Consider the following 15,184-nt stretch of genomic DNA (forward strand, 5'->3'; position numbering starts at 1 on the left):
ATAGATCTCGTTGTGAAATATCTATTACTGGAAAATTTATGAGTAGAGCCAAAGAGTGTGAACTGTACAAGTTACCAATTAAATGAAGGAATGAGCTGCGCTACATCCCTTTCAATTGGCCTACAATGTCATTGTAGAGAATCCCTGTCTTATTTTCCACACCCTTATTTCATCTATTGATATACAAAACGGATCTTTCCATTTCCTCTTTTCGGTCTCATATCATATAACAACCATATAATGAATACTAAATGAATATTTTTAGTGGGCATTCTCAGGCAGAAAGGGACCTAGTTTGTTTTGCTATTTTAAGAAAGGGAAAATCTTATCTATCGAATCATTGTACATTTAAATTTGAATTTTGAATTAGGAATTCCGGGTACAAATACACAAATCCAAGTGGTCTTTAACCACACACACATGCGATTATATATGTATTACCATAATGTAATACGATAAAGAAGGAGGATTTTAAATGCGAGATCTAAAAACATATCTTTCCGTAGCATCGGTACTAAGTACTCTTTGGTTCGGTTCTTTAGCGGGTTTATTAATAGAGATCAATTGTTTCTTCCCGGATGCGTTAACATTCCCTTTTTTTAATTCTAGTTATTGCTGCGGGACAGGGCGAAAAAGACTATATCGAGATACAATCAAATATCTGTGACTACTCTCTCGCCCCCCCCCCTTTTTAGTTTTTTATTTCGAATTAGATAAGAATTAGATAAAATAAATAAGGAAGGTAGAACGAAAAAAGTAAATTCAACCTCACCGAAACTCAAGTTCAAGCTCCAATTAAATTACTAGTAGAGCGCATTGAACCCACAAATCCTTGTATAGATCGAGATCTTTAGAACTTTCTTTTAGAGTTAAATCATTACCATTTTCACTAGTTATTATATCGAAATTCTTGCCTTCACTACTATTTCCACTTTCGCCACAAATGTAATTATAAATATAATTATCATTGGAATTGTCACTACCACTTAAAATAGAACTATCAATACAGATTTGAGAACGAAGATAAGATTCAATACAACTATTAATGTGATTATTCCAACCATAGTTAGTATCATTATCATCCAAGTTAAAATGATAATGGGACTCATCATTTTTCGATCCATTATTCATATAACTAGAATTATGATAACTATAAAAAAAACTTTCTAGTTCACTCAAAAAGAATGATCATTGTTAAGCTCAAAAATTTGATTTTCACTATCAAAATATATGGAATAACGGTCTTGATTACTATCCCTAATTAAAAAGGTGTCATCAAAAATGAAATTTCGAATGTCTTTGACGTCAACTAAATGATCAACCTTTCTGTAATAACTAGAGCTGTCACTACAATCATGAATGTTTTTATCTGTATCATTTCTAGTCGGGTCTTCATTTACAGTAGTATTTTCAACAGGACCAAGGTGGCTATCCATTAATTTACTTAGCCCACATCTGTATTCGAATTCCCCCTTAGACAAGATCAAATTGAACCATGATTTTTCCATAGAGCTTTCTTGCCTCTATTTCCGTAAAAGTACAGTAGATGAATAGTCATTCGATGAAAAATCAATTGAATATTTTATTTCCTATCAGAATACGCATACTAGATACAATCACTAGGATTATTAACGAACAATGAGTGAATAATGAAAGAGACGGTTCCCTTTTGTGAGAACCTAGAGTAGCAATTCATTATATATGATAGAGCTCTTTTTTCTTTTGAATTAGAAATATCAATTTTCAATTAGAAATAGTGATTTCCCCATGTTGTGTAAAATCCACGCTGAAAAAATGGAAAAAAGAAATTTTTCTCCTATCAAGAACCTTTTTCGTAAAATCTCGTCTACTAATACAATACAATAAGTTTCTATTCCAACACGGAGCCAAAAAGACAACATACAGGATGGGTAGAAGAAGTTGTGATGCTTGGCTCAATCCATGATCCGAAACCGTGGTATATAGGATAGAAAAGAATACACCAATCCTAAGGATCCATACATAGGATTAATTATGGACCCAGGAGAAAATTTGAGTTGCGTTTAGTCTTTTATTTTTGTATTTAAAATCTTGTATATCTAGATAAAAATATATCTATAAAAAATATAGACAATAGAATCGGCTCAATCCTTTTAGTAAAAGATTGGGCCGAGTTTAATTGCAATTCAACAAACCACCAGTAATTACTGGATTACAAAGTATCCATTGCTTCGAATTCAAATTTGATTTATCAAGCTGGTTTATCTAATTTATCCACTGTGTCGAATTCAAATTTGATCGCCTTCCATACTTCACAAGCAGCAGCTAGTTCAGGACTCCATTTGCTAGCCTCACGAATAATTTCATTACCCTCGCAGGCAAGGTCACGTCCCTCATTACGAGCTTGTACACATGCTTCTAAAGCTACTCGATTAGCTATGGCACCCGGTGCATTTCCCAAAGGGTGTCCTAAAGTTCCTCCATCGAATTGTAGTACGGAATCATCTCCAAAGATCTTCGTCAAAGCAGGCATATGCCAAAGGTGAATACCCCCAAAGCTACGGGCAGAACACCTGGCTTAGAAACCCAATCTTGAGTGAAATAAATACTACGGCTTCGATCATTTTTAATAAAATCATCACGTAGTAAATCAACAAAGCCCAAAGTTATGTCCCTTTATCCTTCAAGTTTACCTACTACTGTACCAGCGTGAATATGATCTCCACCAGACATACGTAAAGCTTTAGCTAGTACACGGAAGTGCATACAATGATTCTTCTGTCTATCAATAACTGCGTGCATTGCACGATGGATGTGAAGAAGTAGACCATTATCTCGGCAATAATGAGCCAAGCTAGTATTTGCAGTGAACCCACCTGTTAAGTAGTCGTGCATTACGATAGGAACTCCCAATTCTCTAGCACACATGGCCCTTTTGATCATTTCTTCACATGTACCTGCAGTAGCATTCAAGTAATGCCCTTTGATTTCACCTATTTCAGCCTGTGATTTATAAATTGCTTCGGCACAAAATAAGAAACGGTCTCTCCAGCGCATAAATGGTTGGGAGTTCACATTCTCATCATCTTTGGTAAAATCAAGCCCGCCACGTAGACATTCATAAACTGCTCTGCCGTAGTTCTTAGCAGATAACCTCAATTTAGGTTTAATAGTACATCCTAATAGGAGGCGACCATACTTGTTCAATTTATCTCTTTCAACCTGGATGCCATGACTCGGGCCTTGGAAAGTTTTAATATAAGCAGTAGGGATTCGCAGATCCTCTAGACATAGAGCACACAGGGCTTTGAACCCAAATACATTACCCACAATGGAAGTAAACATGTTAGTAACAAAACCTTCTTCAAAAAGGTCTAAAGGGTAAGCTACATAACATATATATTGATCTTCTTCTCCAGGAACAGGCTCAATGTGGTAGCATCGCCCTTTGTAACGATCAAGGCTGGTAAGCCCATCGGTCCACACGGTTGTCCATGTACCAGTAGAAGATTCAGCAGCTACCGCGGCCCCTACTTCCTCAGGCGGAACTCTGGGTTGAGGAGTTACTCGGAAGGCTGCCAAGATATCAGTATCTTTGACTTCATATTCAGGAGTATAATAAGTCAATTTATACTCTTTAACACCAGCTTTGAATCCAACACTTGCTTTAGTCTCTGTTTGTGGTGACATAAGTCTCTCCCTACAACTCATGAATTAAGAATTCTTGCAACAACAAGATCTACTCGATATAAATGAGGAGTTAATGAAACCTTTTCGAAGAAATCTTTCAAAAAATTATCAACGAATCCGAAAGGTTCCTTATTAGACCATGGTATTTGATTCGTCAAATACATCATTATTCTATATTCTTTCATATGTATGGCGCAACCCGATCCGTGTTTTTCAAGTTTCTAATTCCTTACTTTTTTTTTAATCCAAATTCTAAATGCAAATGAAATAAATAAAATAGAAATAGATAAATAATATTAATATATAAATTAATTAATAAAATATATAAATAAATTCTAATACTAATATATATTAGAATATATATAATAGAATAGATAAATATATAATAGAATTAATATTCTAACATCTAGTATAAATTATATATTATATATTATAAGCTCATAATAAGAAATAAGAAATTCACCCTTGATAATAATATATGTTGTATATGTAAATCCTAGATGTGAAAACAGGCGTAATTCGGCCCTGAAATGAAAAAAAAAAGGGGGGGAGAGGTTGGACATAAAGTAAAAAAAAATCGATATGCTAAAATAAAATACGAAATGAAATTGAAACAAGGCTAATGAGATAGAAATAAGGAACCATAAATAGAGTTCGGGTTCAAATTCCATAGATAATATGGATGGTGTTGCCTATAATGATGGACAAATGAAAGACTCTCCCAAAATATTTATTTATCCACTACCTATTTTGAAAATAGATTGGTTGAACTTAAAAATTCCTTCATTGAATAAGGAAACAATCCAATGAATGCACTTGAATTGGATGGGACCAACGAAATTGAGCGTTAACTCTCATTTCTTATTGAATTAACCGATCAACCTCCTGTCGAAGATTTTTTTGTATTAGATAATTTTGGAAAACAAAATTGACATATTTCACTTTATTATGAAAATAAATCCTACTACTTCTGTTCCTGGAGTTTCCACGCTTGAAAAAGAAAATCTGGGGCGTATTTCTCAAATCATCGGTCCAGTACTGGATGTAGCCTTCCCCCCGGGCAAGATTGCAAAATATGTCATGCCATTATGCAATTAATAGTACATACATTCAGGTATCATAATTCATGCCCGGTATAGAAATCAAACAGACAGATCACACATATAGGGGTCTCAGTAAAGCTTACCGACCCTACAGTAGGTCCACAGTCGACTTGGGCGACCCGTGCAACCTTACAGAACTTTTTAAAAAAATGGGCTAACACGCCCATCTAGCCTGCCCGTGTGGGCCCACATGCTGTGTGGCCCCATCGGCTTAAATTTTCCTTGGCCTCGTGATCCATTTTTAATGTAACCTGTGCTAGCTAAATATTCATATATGTTTTCACTATTTACTTATATGTTCCTTCAAAGCTGTCTACTTGAGTCGCTGTTACTAAATTATTTATATCTTGAGCTACAGAATTTCAAATTAAGGTCTACTTGGTGTCTTTGAAACTAGACTCAAATACCTTTCTAACATAAAATTTTTAGAATTTTTGGTTCAACCAATAAGTACATTAAAATCTTCAATCATACCCCTATTCTGCTGTCTGGCAGCTTCGACCTTTCTTTGCTAAAAATTAATTATCTATTAGTACAAAATTTGGATGATATTACCATTTCTTTTTATTGAAAATAGACTCATTAATAATTTAAAAATGTAAATTATAACCCCTAATTATTTTTCTCCAATTTGTGATGATTTTCAAAATTCAGAACATGGAAACTCGATATCATTCTGACATTTTCTCACAAAACTTATTATATCTCACGATTTACAATTCCATTGCTTACACAGTTTCTTTTATGAGAAGCTAGACTCAATAAGCTTTAATTCCATTTTTTTCATCCTCTAATTCGATTTCCACAATTTATGGTGATTTTTCAAAGTTAGCCTACTGCTACTGTCCAAACAGCAAGCAATTTCGGCTTTTCACTGAATCTCTTTTTTTGCGTTTTGAATACACACCTAGTTTTGTTTGACGCTAAAACAGTCCCCGAGCACTTCAAATCCTATAATCAAGACACTCAACATCAATTTAACGAATTTACAAGCGAATTGACAACCAATAATGAACAAAAACCCAACTTACCATCAACGATAACCCTCCGTTTAACTATTATTAAGACGAGAACACTGAATTCACCAATCCGAGCCTCCCCTATGCCCAAATCGCAGAGAAAAACTTACCACTTCAGTCATTAAGAGATTCATGACAAAAACGAAGAGAAACACTTACCGAAACTAAGTGAGCACTAACCGCGTGCAAAAACGAAGGAAAATAAATGGATTAGGGAAAATCAAGAAGAAGAAAAAGAAGAGAAAGATGGAAAAACTCAGAGAATTTCGGCAAGAGGAAAGGGAGAAGAATAAATGGCAGAATTTTTTTGGAAAAGAGAGTCAAAATTCGGTTATGGGAAAAAATAAAATAAAATCCCGATAACCCCCAAAATCCCTTAATCTTCTCCTCTAATTCCCACTACATATTCACTACTCAGAATCTCCCAATTACACAAATCTATCCTGAAACCTGAGCAAAAAAAGTAATATCCTTACCTGCATAAAGATTCGAACACAAGATCTCCACCATAATAACACACCATTTAACCACTAGACCTGGTAGCCCATGCTAATGTAATTTACCCAACAATCAAATAAAATTCTACTAAACAAGAGTAAGACCTAATTCATTTAAAATACCAAAATTTACCCAAGCGAAGGCTTGAACTTGGGACCTCCCTAACACTCCCAGAACACATAACCACTAAAGTTGACAGATATTTGTGTCATAGTTTCACAATAACAAAATTAGAAATTTTGGGGCGTGACAATACAGGTACATATAGAACCTATTCGAGTATTTAATAGAGAAAGATAATGAAATTGTATTTGATCATGTTTTAAGACATGAGAAAGGTTTGTTGTAATTGTATATATGGTGATGTTATGTACAATTAGTTGAATTGTATGTATTTGATGTATTGAATTATTCACTTACGAGCTTACTAAGCTATGAAGCTTACTTCGTGTTATTTTCTTATGTTTTATAAAGAATCAAGGCTAGCTCGGATCCAAAAGTGTTCAGGAACATTATCGCGCTATCGGACATCTAAGTTGGTACTTTTGAATTGTATATATATGGTATATGGCATGTATAGGCTAGTGTTATCTTGGTATGTATTGAGTTATGATATTAGCCATGAGATTTGGCTTTTAAAGGTTGATGTGTATTTGGCCATATGAATTGGTTGTTTAAGTGTTGAGAAAATGCATGTTTGAACTTAAGATGAATTGATGGTTATAGTAAGTTAAATTGATATACTTTTGAGTTAGTTTGGTACTAAAATTGAAATGAAATGAACGAAGTTTATTACTTAACTTTTATATAGTATTATGAATGTTGTTAATCAATTTGATAAGCAAATGTTTTAGGTATGATTTAAATATGTTTGAATGTGAAAATGTGTTGGTTTCCATATTGATTGTAAATTGGTTGCGGTTGAAATTGCAGGGAAGGGTTAGATAATTATAAAGGGGTTATATTGAGTTCACAAAAAAAATAATTAAATTCCCTCGAGTTTCCAAATTAGTCCCGAATCACTCCTAACTCGAATTATGGACCTCGAGGGTTTATCTAAGGGACTTTAAGATTATTTTATATTATGTTTGATAATTATTTGTATATTAATTGCAAATTGTCCTAAAGGTCTAGTAATTCTCCATAACCCTGTTCCGGTGACGGACACGGGTTAGGGGTGTTACACTGAGTCTGTCTGAGTTCTATATACACCATTAGGCATACTCTATGATAATGTGTGAATTTCTTTTTAAAGATTCAGTTGTGCAATTAGTATTCTTACTTAAGTTTTTTTAGAACTCACTAAGTTCGTACAAACTTACTCTATTACTTTTTCCTTCTCAAGCTTATTGACTAAAAGAAAAACTTATATAAAGAACTACGCAGGAGCACTGTTGCTATTGTGAGATAGATGTTTGTTTGTAATATGCATGACACATGGGGGGTTGACATCTAAGTGTATTTTGAAATTGCAAATATAATTACCATCTAAAACAATACTTATCCGAAAATTATAATCAAAATCAAGTATTATGAAGCATAATTAAATTAAATATTAGAATATATCTAGAGCCAAACCATAATAACCCTAAAGAGAATCCATAAATGATAATATTTAAACTAGAATAAATTTAAAGAGAGCCAACACAATTTTTAAATGACGAGACTCGATTTTTAGTGTTTGAGTGAGTTAGTATTACTCACAATCAAATTAACTCAATAATAAATACTTACACATAATAAAATTTAAACACAAAATTTTATAATTTTTAATCTTTTAATTTTACTACTTTTTCAACCAAAGTAATTTTTTTATTGTATTAATTTCTTACATACATTTTTTACCCACATTATAAATAATAAAATGTAGTATAACATATTTAATTTAATGAAGGGTTTGGTGGATCATAGTTAAGTTATGATGACGATGTTTGCTTACCTATGCTGCAAAGCACACATTTCTTACATAAACCGTTCAAAGTCCACAAAACTAAGTATTTATATAAACCTATAATATATAGGTATGTATTAATGGGTCCTCCATTAGTTCATCATTTGCTAAAAAGCTTGGATATATAAAATTTTACAATGGTTTAATTTTGTTATTAATTTTATGAAAATCAAAGTGGAAACTTTCTTACTTGATTTTATGAATGGGATTTTCATAATGGGTTGGGGTCTAAAACACTTGGAAATCCTTCAAATTCAAACTTATCAATTGCTTGTAATTATATAAGGATAATATGTTTGGGTAATTAATATAATTAATGGGTTCAATTGGAGAACTTTAATTACACTTTTTAATTTTTAGGAGAGAGGGTGATAATTGAAATAATTACACTCAAATTCAATTTTAAAAATTTATTTTTAATTTGAGTTTAAATTATAAAAAATATATATTATAAGTACGAACACATATGAGGTTTTGGATGGTTATGACCAAAAATTTCTTTTACGATAAATCTTGAAAACTTATATTATTAAAATAAGATACGTATATTTTGCAAAGTTATAACAAAAAATTATGTTTTTTAAATATTAAAAAATTAATTTTATGGCCAAAAGGCTTATTGTAAAAAATATATATGTTATGAAAGTGTTATAATATATTTATTTATAAAAACTTATGGTCAAGAAATAGAGATATAACTTATTTATGTGTTCATGCTATAAATTATAAATATATATATTCATAAAAATTGTTATAGTTTTCTTTTTATAATAACTTATTTATAAAAAAAATTAACTTTCTAAAGTTATGGTAAAAAATTGTATTATTCATAAGAAGTGTTAAGAAAGTTAGAGAAATGATGATTCCACGTCATCCTTATCCATTTCTAATAAGAGAATGACAAATCAAATTTTTCCTCGTAATTTTTAGCTTTTTCCTTCTAAAAATGCTAAAAATTAGGAGAAAAAATATGATTTTATTTATAAATTTTATATTAATTTTGACTTAATTTATAAAAAATGGTTATAACTTAGCATATGTTTTTCTCCAAATTAAGTTTATATAAATTTTTATAATTAAAGCTACAAACTATTTGCACCATAAACTCAAATATTATATGGTAGATGTTAATTATGCAAATATAAATGGTTTACTTGCACCATATCATCGAATATGATACCAGTTAAGAGAATTGAGCCAGACACAAGCACCAATGGCAACTCACGAACTCTTTAATTTGAGATATTTAAGGTTTTAAAATGTAGTTGAAAGGAAGTTTGTTGTTCTAAAAAATATTTCTCATATTAACATCACCTTAGTTTAGCATAAAAAATAAGATTGGATCGTACTAGCATGTTACATACTTCATAACTTCATTCAAAAGTGGAACTGGAATGATCCATACTTCGAAGAGTATATGGAAGAACAAGATCTTGATAATCTTAATGATACAGATTCTAATGATGATGATGATGAACTTGTTTAACGACCAATAGATGATGATAAGGAGCATATTTTAAATATTAAAGAGGGAATAACCTAACAAATATAGAACACTAAAACAATTAGATAAAATTGCATATGATATTTATTTTTCTTATTATTTTTATTAGTAATCATATTATCAACTATTCTTTCAGACTACCATAATAGATATGATGATTTGATTTTAATTTTTGTAACTTATTTAGAATTTCTTTTATCGTGTTAATAACTTTTTAGAGTAATTAATATTTTTAAAAATATAAATTATGTAACTATGTAATTAAAATTTGTAATTACAATGTAATTATACTTTGTCAACCAAACACATTTAGAGAATTACAATTCTTAGTACCTACAAAAATAATTTAATTACTATCCTAATAACTACACTTTTATTCAATTACTTTGCACTATAATTTTAGATGTATTATTCAAAAAAATTTCTTGCCTTTGGAACAATATAATACATCCTAGCTGTAAATTTAATTGACTGGAAAATGGACTTATATATATACTTTGTTTTTTAATTATATACACAACAATCTTTTTGTCTAATGTAATGAAAAAGAAGAAAATAATTTATTATTACTTTAATAAAATGTTATTATGATAAATACTACCTTGTGATCAAATTTCTTCTTAAAATTTAATTTTATTTATTATCAACATTAAATTCTATTATTATTATTACTATTTTTTATTTTTATTATTATTATTATTATTAGAATTCGATTTTAATAATATTATGGGTTTGTTTAGACCATACAGAGTAATTAAATGAAATTATAATTATTAGGGTAGTAGTTACAGTATCTTGTAATTACATAAAATTATAATTTCCTAAACATGTTTGGCTGATGAAGTGTAATTATATCGTAATTATCTATATCATACTGGGTAGTACAAATTAAATCATAATATATATTATGTTAATCTATAAAAAAGTTGATAATAAAATTACTAAAAATAGCAAGAAAAATAAAAATTATATGCAAATTTATCTAATTGCTCTAGTGCATATTTTTTGAATTATTCTCTCTTTAATATTTAACTTATACTCCTAATCATCATTTGTTGGTCCTTGATCAAGTTCATCATCATATGAATTTAAATTTACATCATTAAGATTGTAACACCCTAATTTATTTAATTTTGTTTTTGTGAAATTTGTCATAAATTTTTTATAAATATGTATTTGCTTCAATGGCTAAGTGTTTTGGATGTGTGTTTGAGGTCTTGGGCTTAAGTCTCACTTTTGAAAAATATATTATTTTTTATCCTAGTCTATTCATTATTTTATTTCTAGTCAAATCATATCAGAATGAGCCTATTGGTTCAAGTTCTAAGGTGTTAGCTTGCCTGAAGGTTTCATGTTTGAATTCCAGTGTAAGTGTGGATGATAATTTTTGCTTCGGTTGGCTGACAGAGGTTCGATAGAGTTAAAATTCTGAGGTAGTTGGATGTGGATTGAGGTGTCAAATTTGGTAGGATTATGTGGTTAATGAGTTAGTGGAGAGTTGGGATGTAGTAGGATTTTATTTCGAAGTAAAGAATTTTAATTTAATTTTAGTTTTTTTCTTATTTTATTTTTCCCCAAAATTCCTTTGACCTTTTTTTTCTTTTCCCCTCTCTATTACAATTAATTTCATTTCTTTTCCCTTTTGATTCTATCACCATTTTTTTCATTCAATCACAATACTTCAATTTTTTGGGTTCTTCGTGCTGCTTCGTAAGTAAGGGTTTGTTGTAGTTTTGAAGGAGTCTTAGTTAATGTTTCAATTTTCTGTTGGTATATAAAGTTGATTCAGTATACCATTTTGTTAAGTGATTTTCAGGAAATCCGAGACTCTCCGGTTGTGTAGTAAAATTAGAGGCTATTGTAGTCATGGGTAAGCTTTTGAAATGTTTTAGCGCAATCTTTTTGTTAAAATTTTGCTTTTGGTTGTGTTTTATTCGAGTGGTGACTCAATTGGAATTGAGGAATTAAGATTGATTTTCGGCATTTTGTTGATGGATTGTAGGTTTCGGTTGTCTCGAGATTGCTTTCACATAAAAAATGAGCCAGATGTGTAACGAGAACGCAAGAAAACGTCGATCGACGAAAGCCGAAAAACTAGCCTATCGACCCCACACTGGCGTGTGCTCGACTGTGTAGTCGCACACGGCCGTATGATGGGTGTGTGTGTGGCCGTGTGGGTCACACAACCTAGGCTAATTCGGGCGTGTGGCTGTGGGCCACATGGGCCCATGGGCCCAAAATTTAGAATTTTTCCCTATGGTCGCACATGTCATTTCCATTGACTATGGGCCTTCCGTAAGGTCGGTAAGGGCAAAACAAACCCTAAAGCATGAAATCTGCTACTCTAGTAGATTGGGTTGAGTATGATGAAATACGATATGTATGATCTGATTATTATGTATAAACATGTGTAATTTATGTATATGAGCATGCGAGACATGTTAGTTTTGACATATCTGTTATTCTGTTATCTGCATGTGTGTATGGGGTGGGATATGTATATGTGGAGGACGTATTCTATGAGGCGACATGTCGCCAATATACTGGCAGCATGGCTGCAACTTATTCTGACAAGTGTCGTACGGACACTTTGTGATGTGCAAGGCTGGGTGAGTGTTTTATACCCCACATAGTGTGTTGAGATGGTCAGAGTTGGTGTGTAGAGGATAGGGGTAAGACTTTGCATATCTGCATGATTCTGAGATAATCTGATTCTGTTAAGGATTTATGTCTGTATCTGTTCTGCTATGTGGGAAATCTAAGAATATATGTATGTATGTTTTCGTTAAGTTACACACTGATTTTTTAAAAATTCACATCTATTTGTCTGTTCTGTTTAGGTAATCCTCAAGCATAGGCAGATTGGTGCAACGGAGGCTCAGTGGTGACCACTAGTCTGTGAACTGTTTTTAATTAATAATTTATTTAATTTTCTAGATTTTCCTTGAGAGTTTTGTAATTTTGGGACTTTTTGGACTACTTGTTTATAATTTTTGGATTTGGATGTGTTTTGATTTTTATCCTGCAACGTATGATAAAACAATGGTTTTACGCAAACAAGTGTTTTTTTGAAAACACAAGCTCGATTTTCAAATATAAATACTTTTAAAACATCCGCTGCAAATTATGTTTTCTGAAAGAGCAAATTGTTGATAGTTTCGTTACTAAATATAATAATAATATGTTTTATAAAATGTGGACTCTTTTACTAATAAACTATACAGGGTTTTTAACATGATAAGATTGGATTTGAAACCCTTCTTCGTAACATTTCCAGATTCGGCCATAACGTCTAGACCAGGTTTGGGGTGTTACAAAGATTATCAAGATATCCTTCTTCCATGTACTCTTCAAAGTATGGATAATCTCAATTCCACTTATTATTATTGAAATTATGAAATATGCAACATATTACTACGATCCAACTTTGTTTTTTTTACTATACTAAGGTTATTTTGTTAATATGAGAATTTTTTTTTTTAGAATAACAAATGTATTCTCAACTACATTTCAAAGCCTTAAATGTCTCAAATTAAAGAGTTCGTGAATTGTCTATAGTACTTATTCATGACACCATTCTTTCAAATGGTATTATACCCCACGATATGGTGCAAAAAAAAATCTATGCATAAGTAGCACCAACCTTATAATATTTAGGTTCACATTCCAAATAGTCTATAACTTTCTCTCTAAGAATTAGAAAGTGTAATTGGGGTGCTCCAACTACACCCAATTTGGTGGAACTCATCTGTTATAATAGTTACCCAAACATGTCATCATTGTATAATTACAAGCAATTACACTCAAATTCAATTACTAAGTGACTTTCTAAACACTACCTATATGTCAAATATTTGAATTTAAATGTATCACATAAAAATAAGAAAAATTATTTGATATTCGAGTAAAATTTTTAAACTCGAGATTTTAAAAGTGCCGTAAAAAAATTCAAAAATTAGAAAAATACATATAATAGTATTTGAATCCTGCCAATAAAATTAAAATATTTCACTAACACTAGCAACTACTATCATTGTAAATAAAATTAATTAAATAATAAAATGATTTTTCTCAAAATTAGATCACCATGATAAATTATATAAATATATTTTATAATTTAATGTTTTAAAAATTGAATAATATAAATTAGTACACAACATATAAGGAAAATAATATAAATATCATACAAATACATTTATATACCATATATATAATATCCGGTAAAGTTTCCAATACTGATATTTTATTTTGGAAGCATAGCATGAGCTTATACAACACCTAGCTTGGATTTTCTAAGAGGTTTGGATAAATTAAAATTTTGGGTTATTATATAAAAAAAAAAGACCCAATTTAAGTTCAAGACTTTTGACAATGTTAACTTGCCATCAATTTTGTCACATGGCACACTAAGGTTGGGCCATTCAAAAAATCAAGCAATTTGTGTTATATTTATTTAAAAATTCTAAAAATATAAAAAAAATTAGAATTTTTCATTTTTTAATATAGATTTATTTTAAAGTAATAAAAATATTAAAAATTATAAAAAATTGCAGCCAATATCTTTGAGCTTATCAATAAGGCCTTCACGATTGTTTACAGCATTCTTCGATGGCTCCACTAACTTCAAATATGATTTAGACCCAACACATATGATTCAGACTCAAATTGCCTAAAAACTGTTACATCATCATCATCATCCGTTGTATTCTCAGCTTGTAAGCTTGGTTCTTTACTTTGAAACCCCATTGCCTAAAAACTTACCATTAAAAATGGAGGAAATCAGAAGGGAGGTCATAACTTGTAAATACCATTTGTATTCCCATATAAAGCAATCAAAATCCATATGAGCAACAAGGCAAATAAAATACCAATAATTGGGTTTCAAATAGTGTTGTCACGGCCGCGATGGTCGGCAAACCTCAAAAACAGTCTTTAAGCTTGAAAATCAAGCGTGAAATAGTAGAAATCAATGAAGCTAAAATTAGGGTTTAAAATTTTACCTACCTTAATTTCTGTGGTAGGCCTTGCACAGTAGAGACAGACAGACAGTGGGAAGCTTGCCTGGTAGCAGGAATGTGTTGAGAGTACGCCAGAAAATTTTTAAAGGAAATCTTTATAAAAAAATTTATATTTGTTTCCATTTTTTTAACTTTTATAATTTAAAAAAGGGGTAAATTTCACCAACAATCACCCAACTTTGGGGTAGCTAACAAAACAGTCACCTAGGTTTCATTTTAGTCACTCAACTTTTAAAAAGTTACAAACAGCCACTAACGTTATAAAAAAGTAAGAAAATAGTCACTGATTAACAATTTCCGTTAGGGTGTTAACGGACCGCTGACGTGGCAAGTTAACTTGCCACGTTGGTGAAGCGACTGATGGGTCTTGGTTTGGGGCGGGTTTAGGGAAAATTTGAAGGGTTATGGGGTTTAGGGGTAAA

The 15,184-nt window shown here is 31.0% G+C and overlaps 1 pseudogene; it reads right to left on the minus strand.

Annotated features, from left to right (window-relative positions):
• Positions 1 to 2,116: 2,116 nt before the first annotated feature.
• On the minus strand, positions 2,117 to 3,843 carry LOC121219499 (ribulose bisphosphate carboxylase large chain-like; annotated as a pseudogene).
• Positions 3,844 to 15,184: the final 11,341 nt, after the last annotated feature.

The sequence above is a fragment of the Gossypium hirsutum genome, chromosome D07 (genome assembly GCF_007990345.1).
Source record: "Gossypium hirsutum isolate 1008001.06 chromosome D07, Gossypium_hirsutum_v2.1, whole genome shotgun sequence".
Taxonomy (NCBI): domain Eukaryota; kingdom Viridiplantae; phylum Streptophyta; class Magnoliopsida; order Malvales; family Malvaceae; genus Gossypium; species Gossypium hirsutum.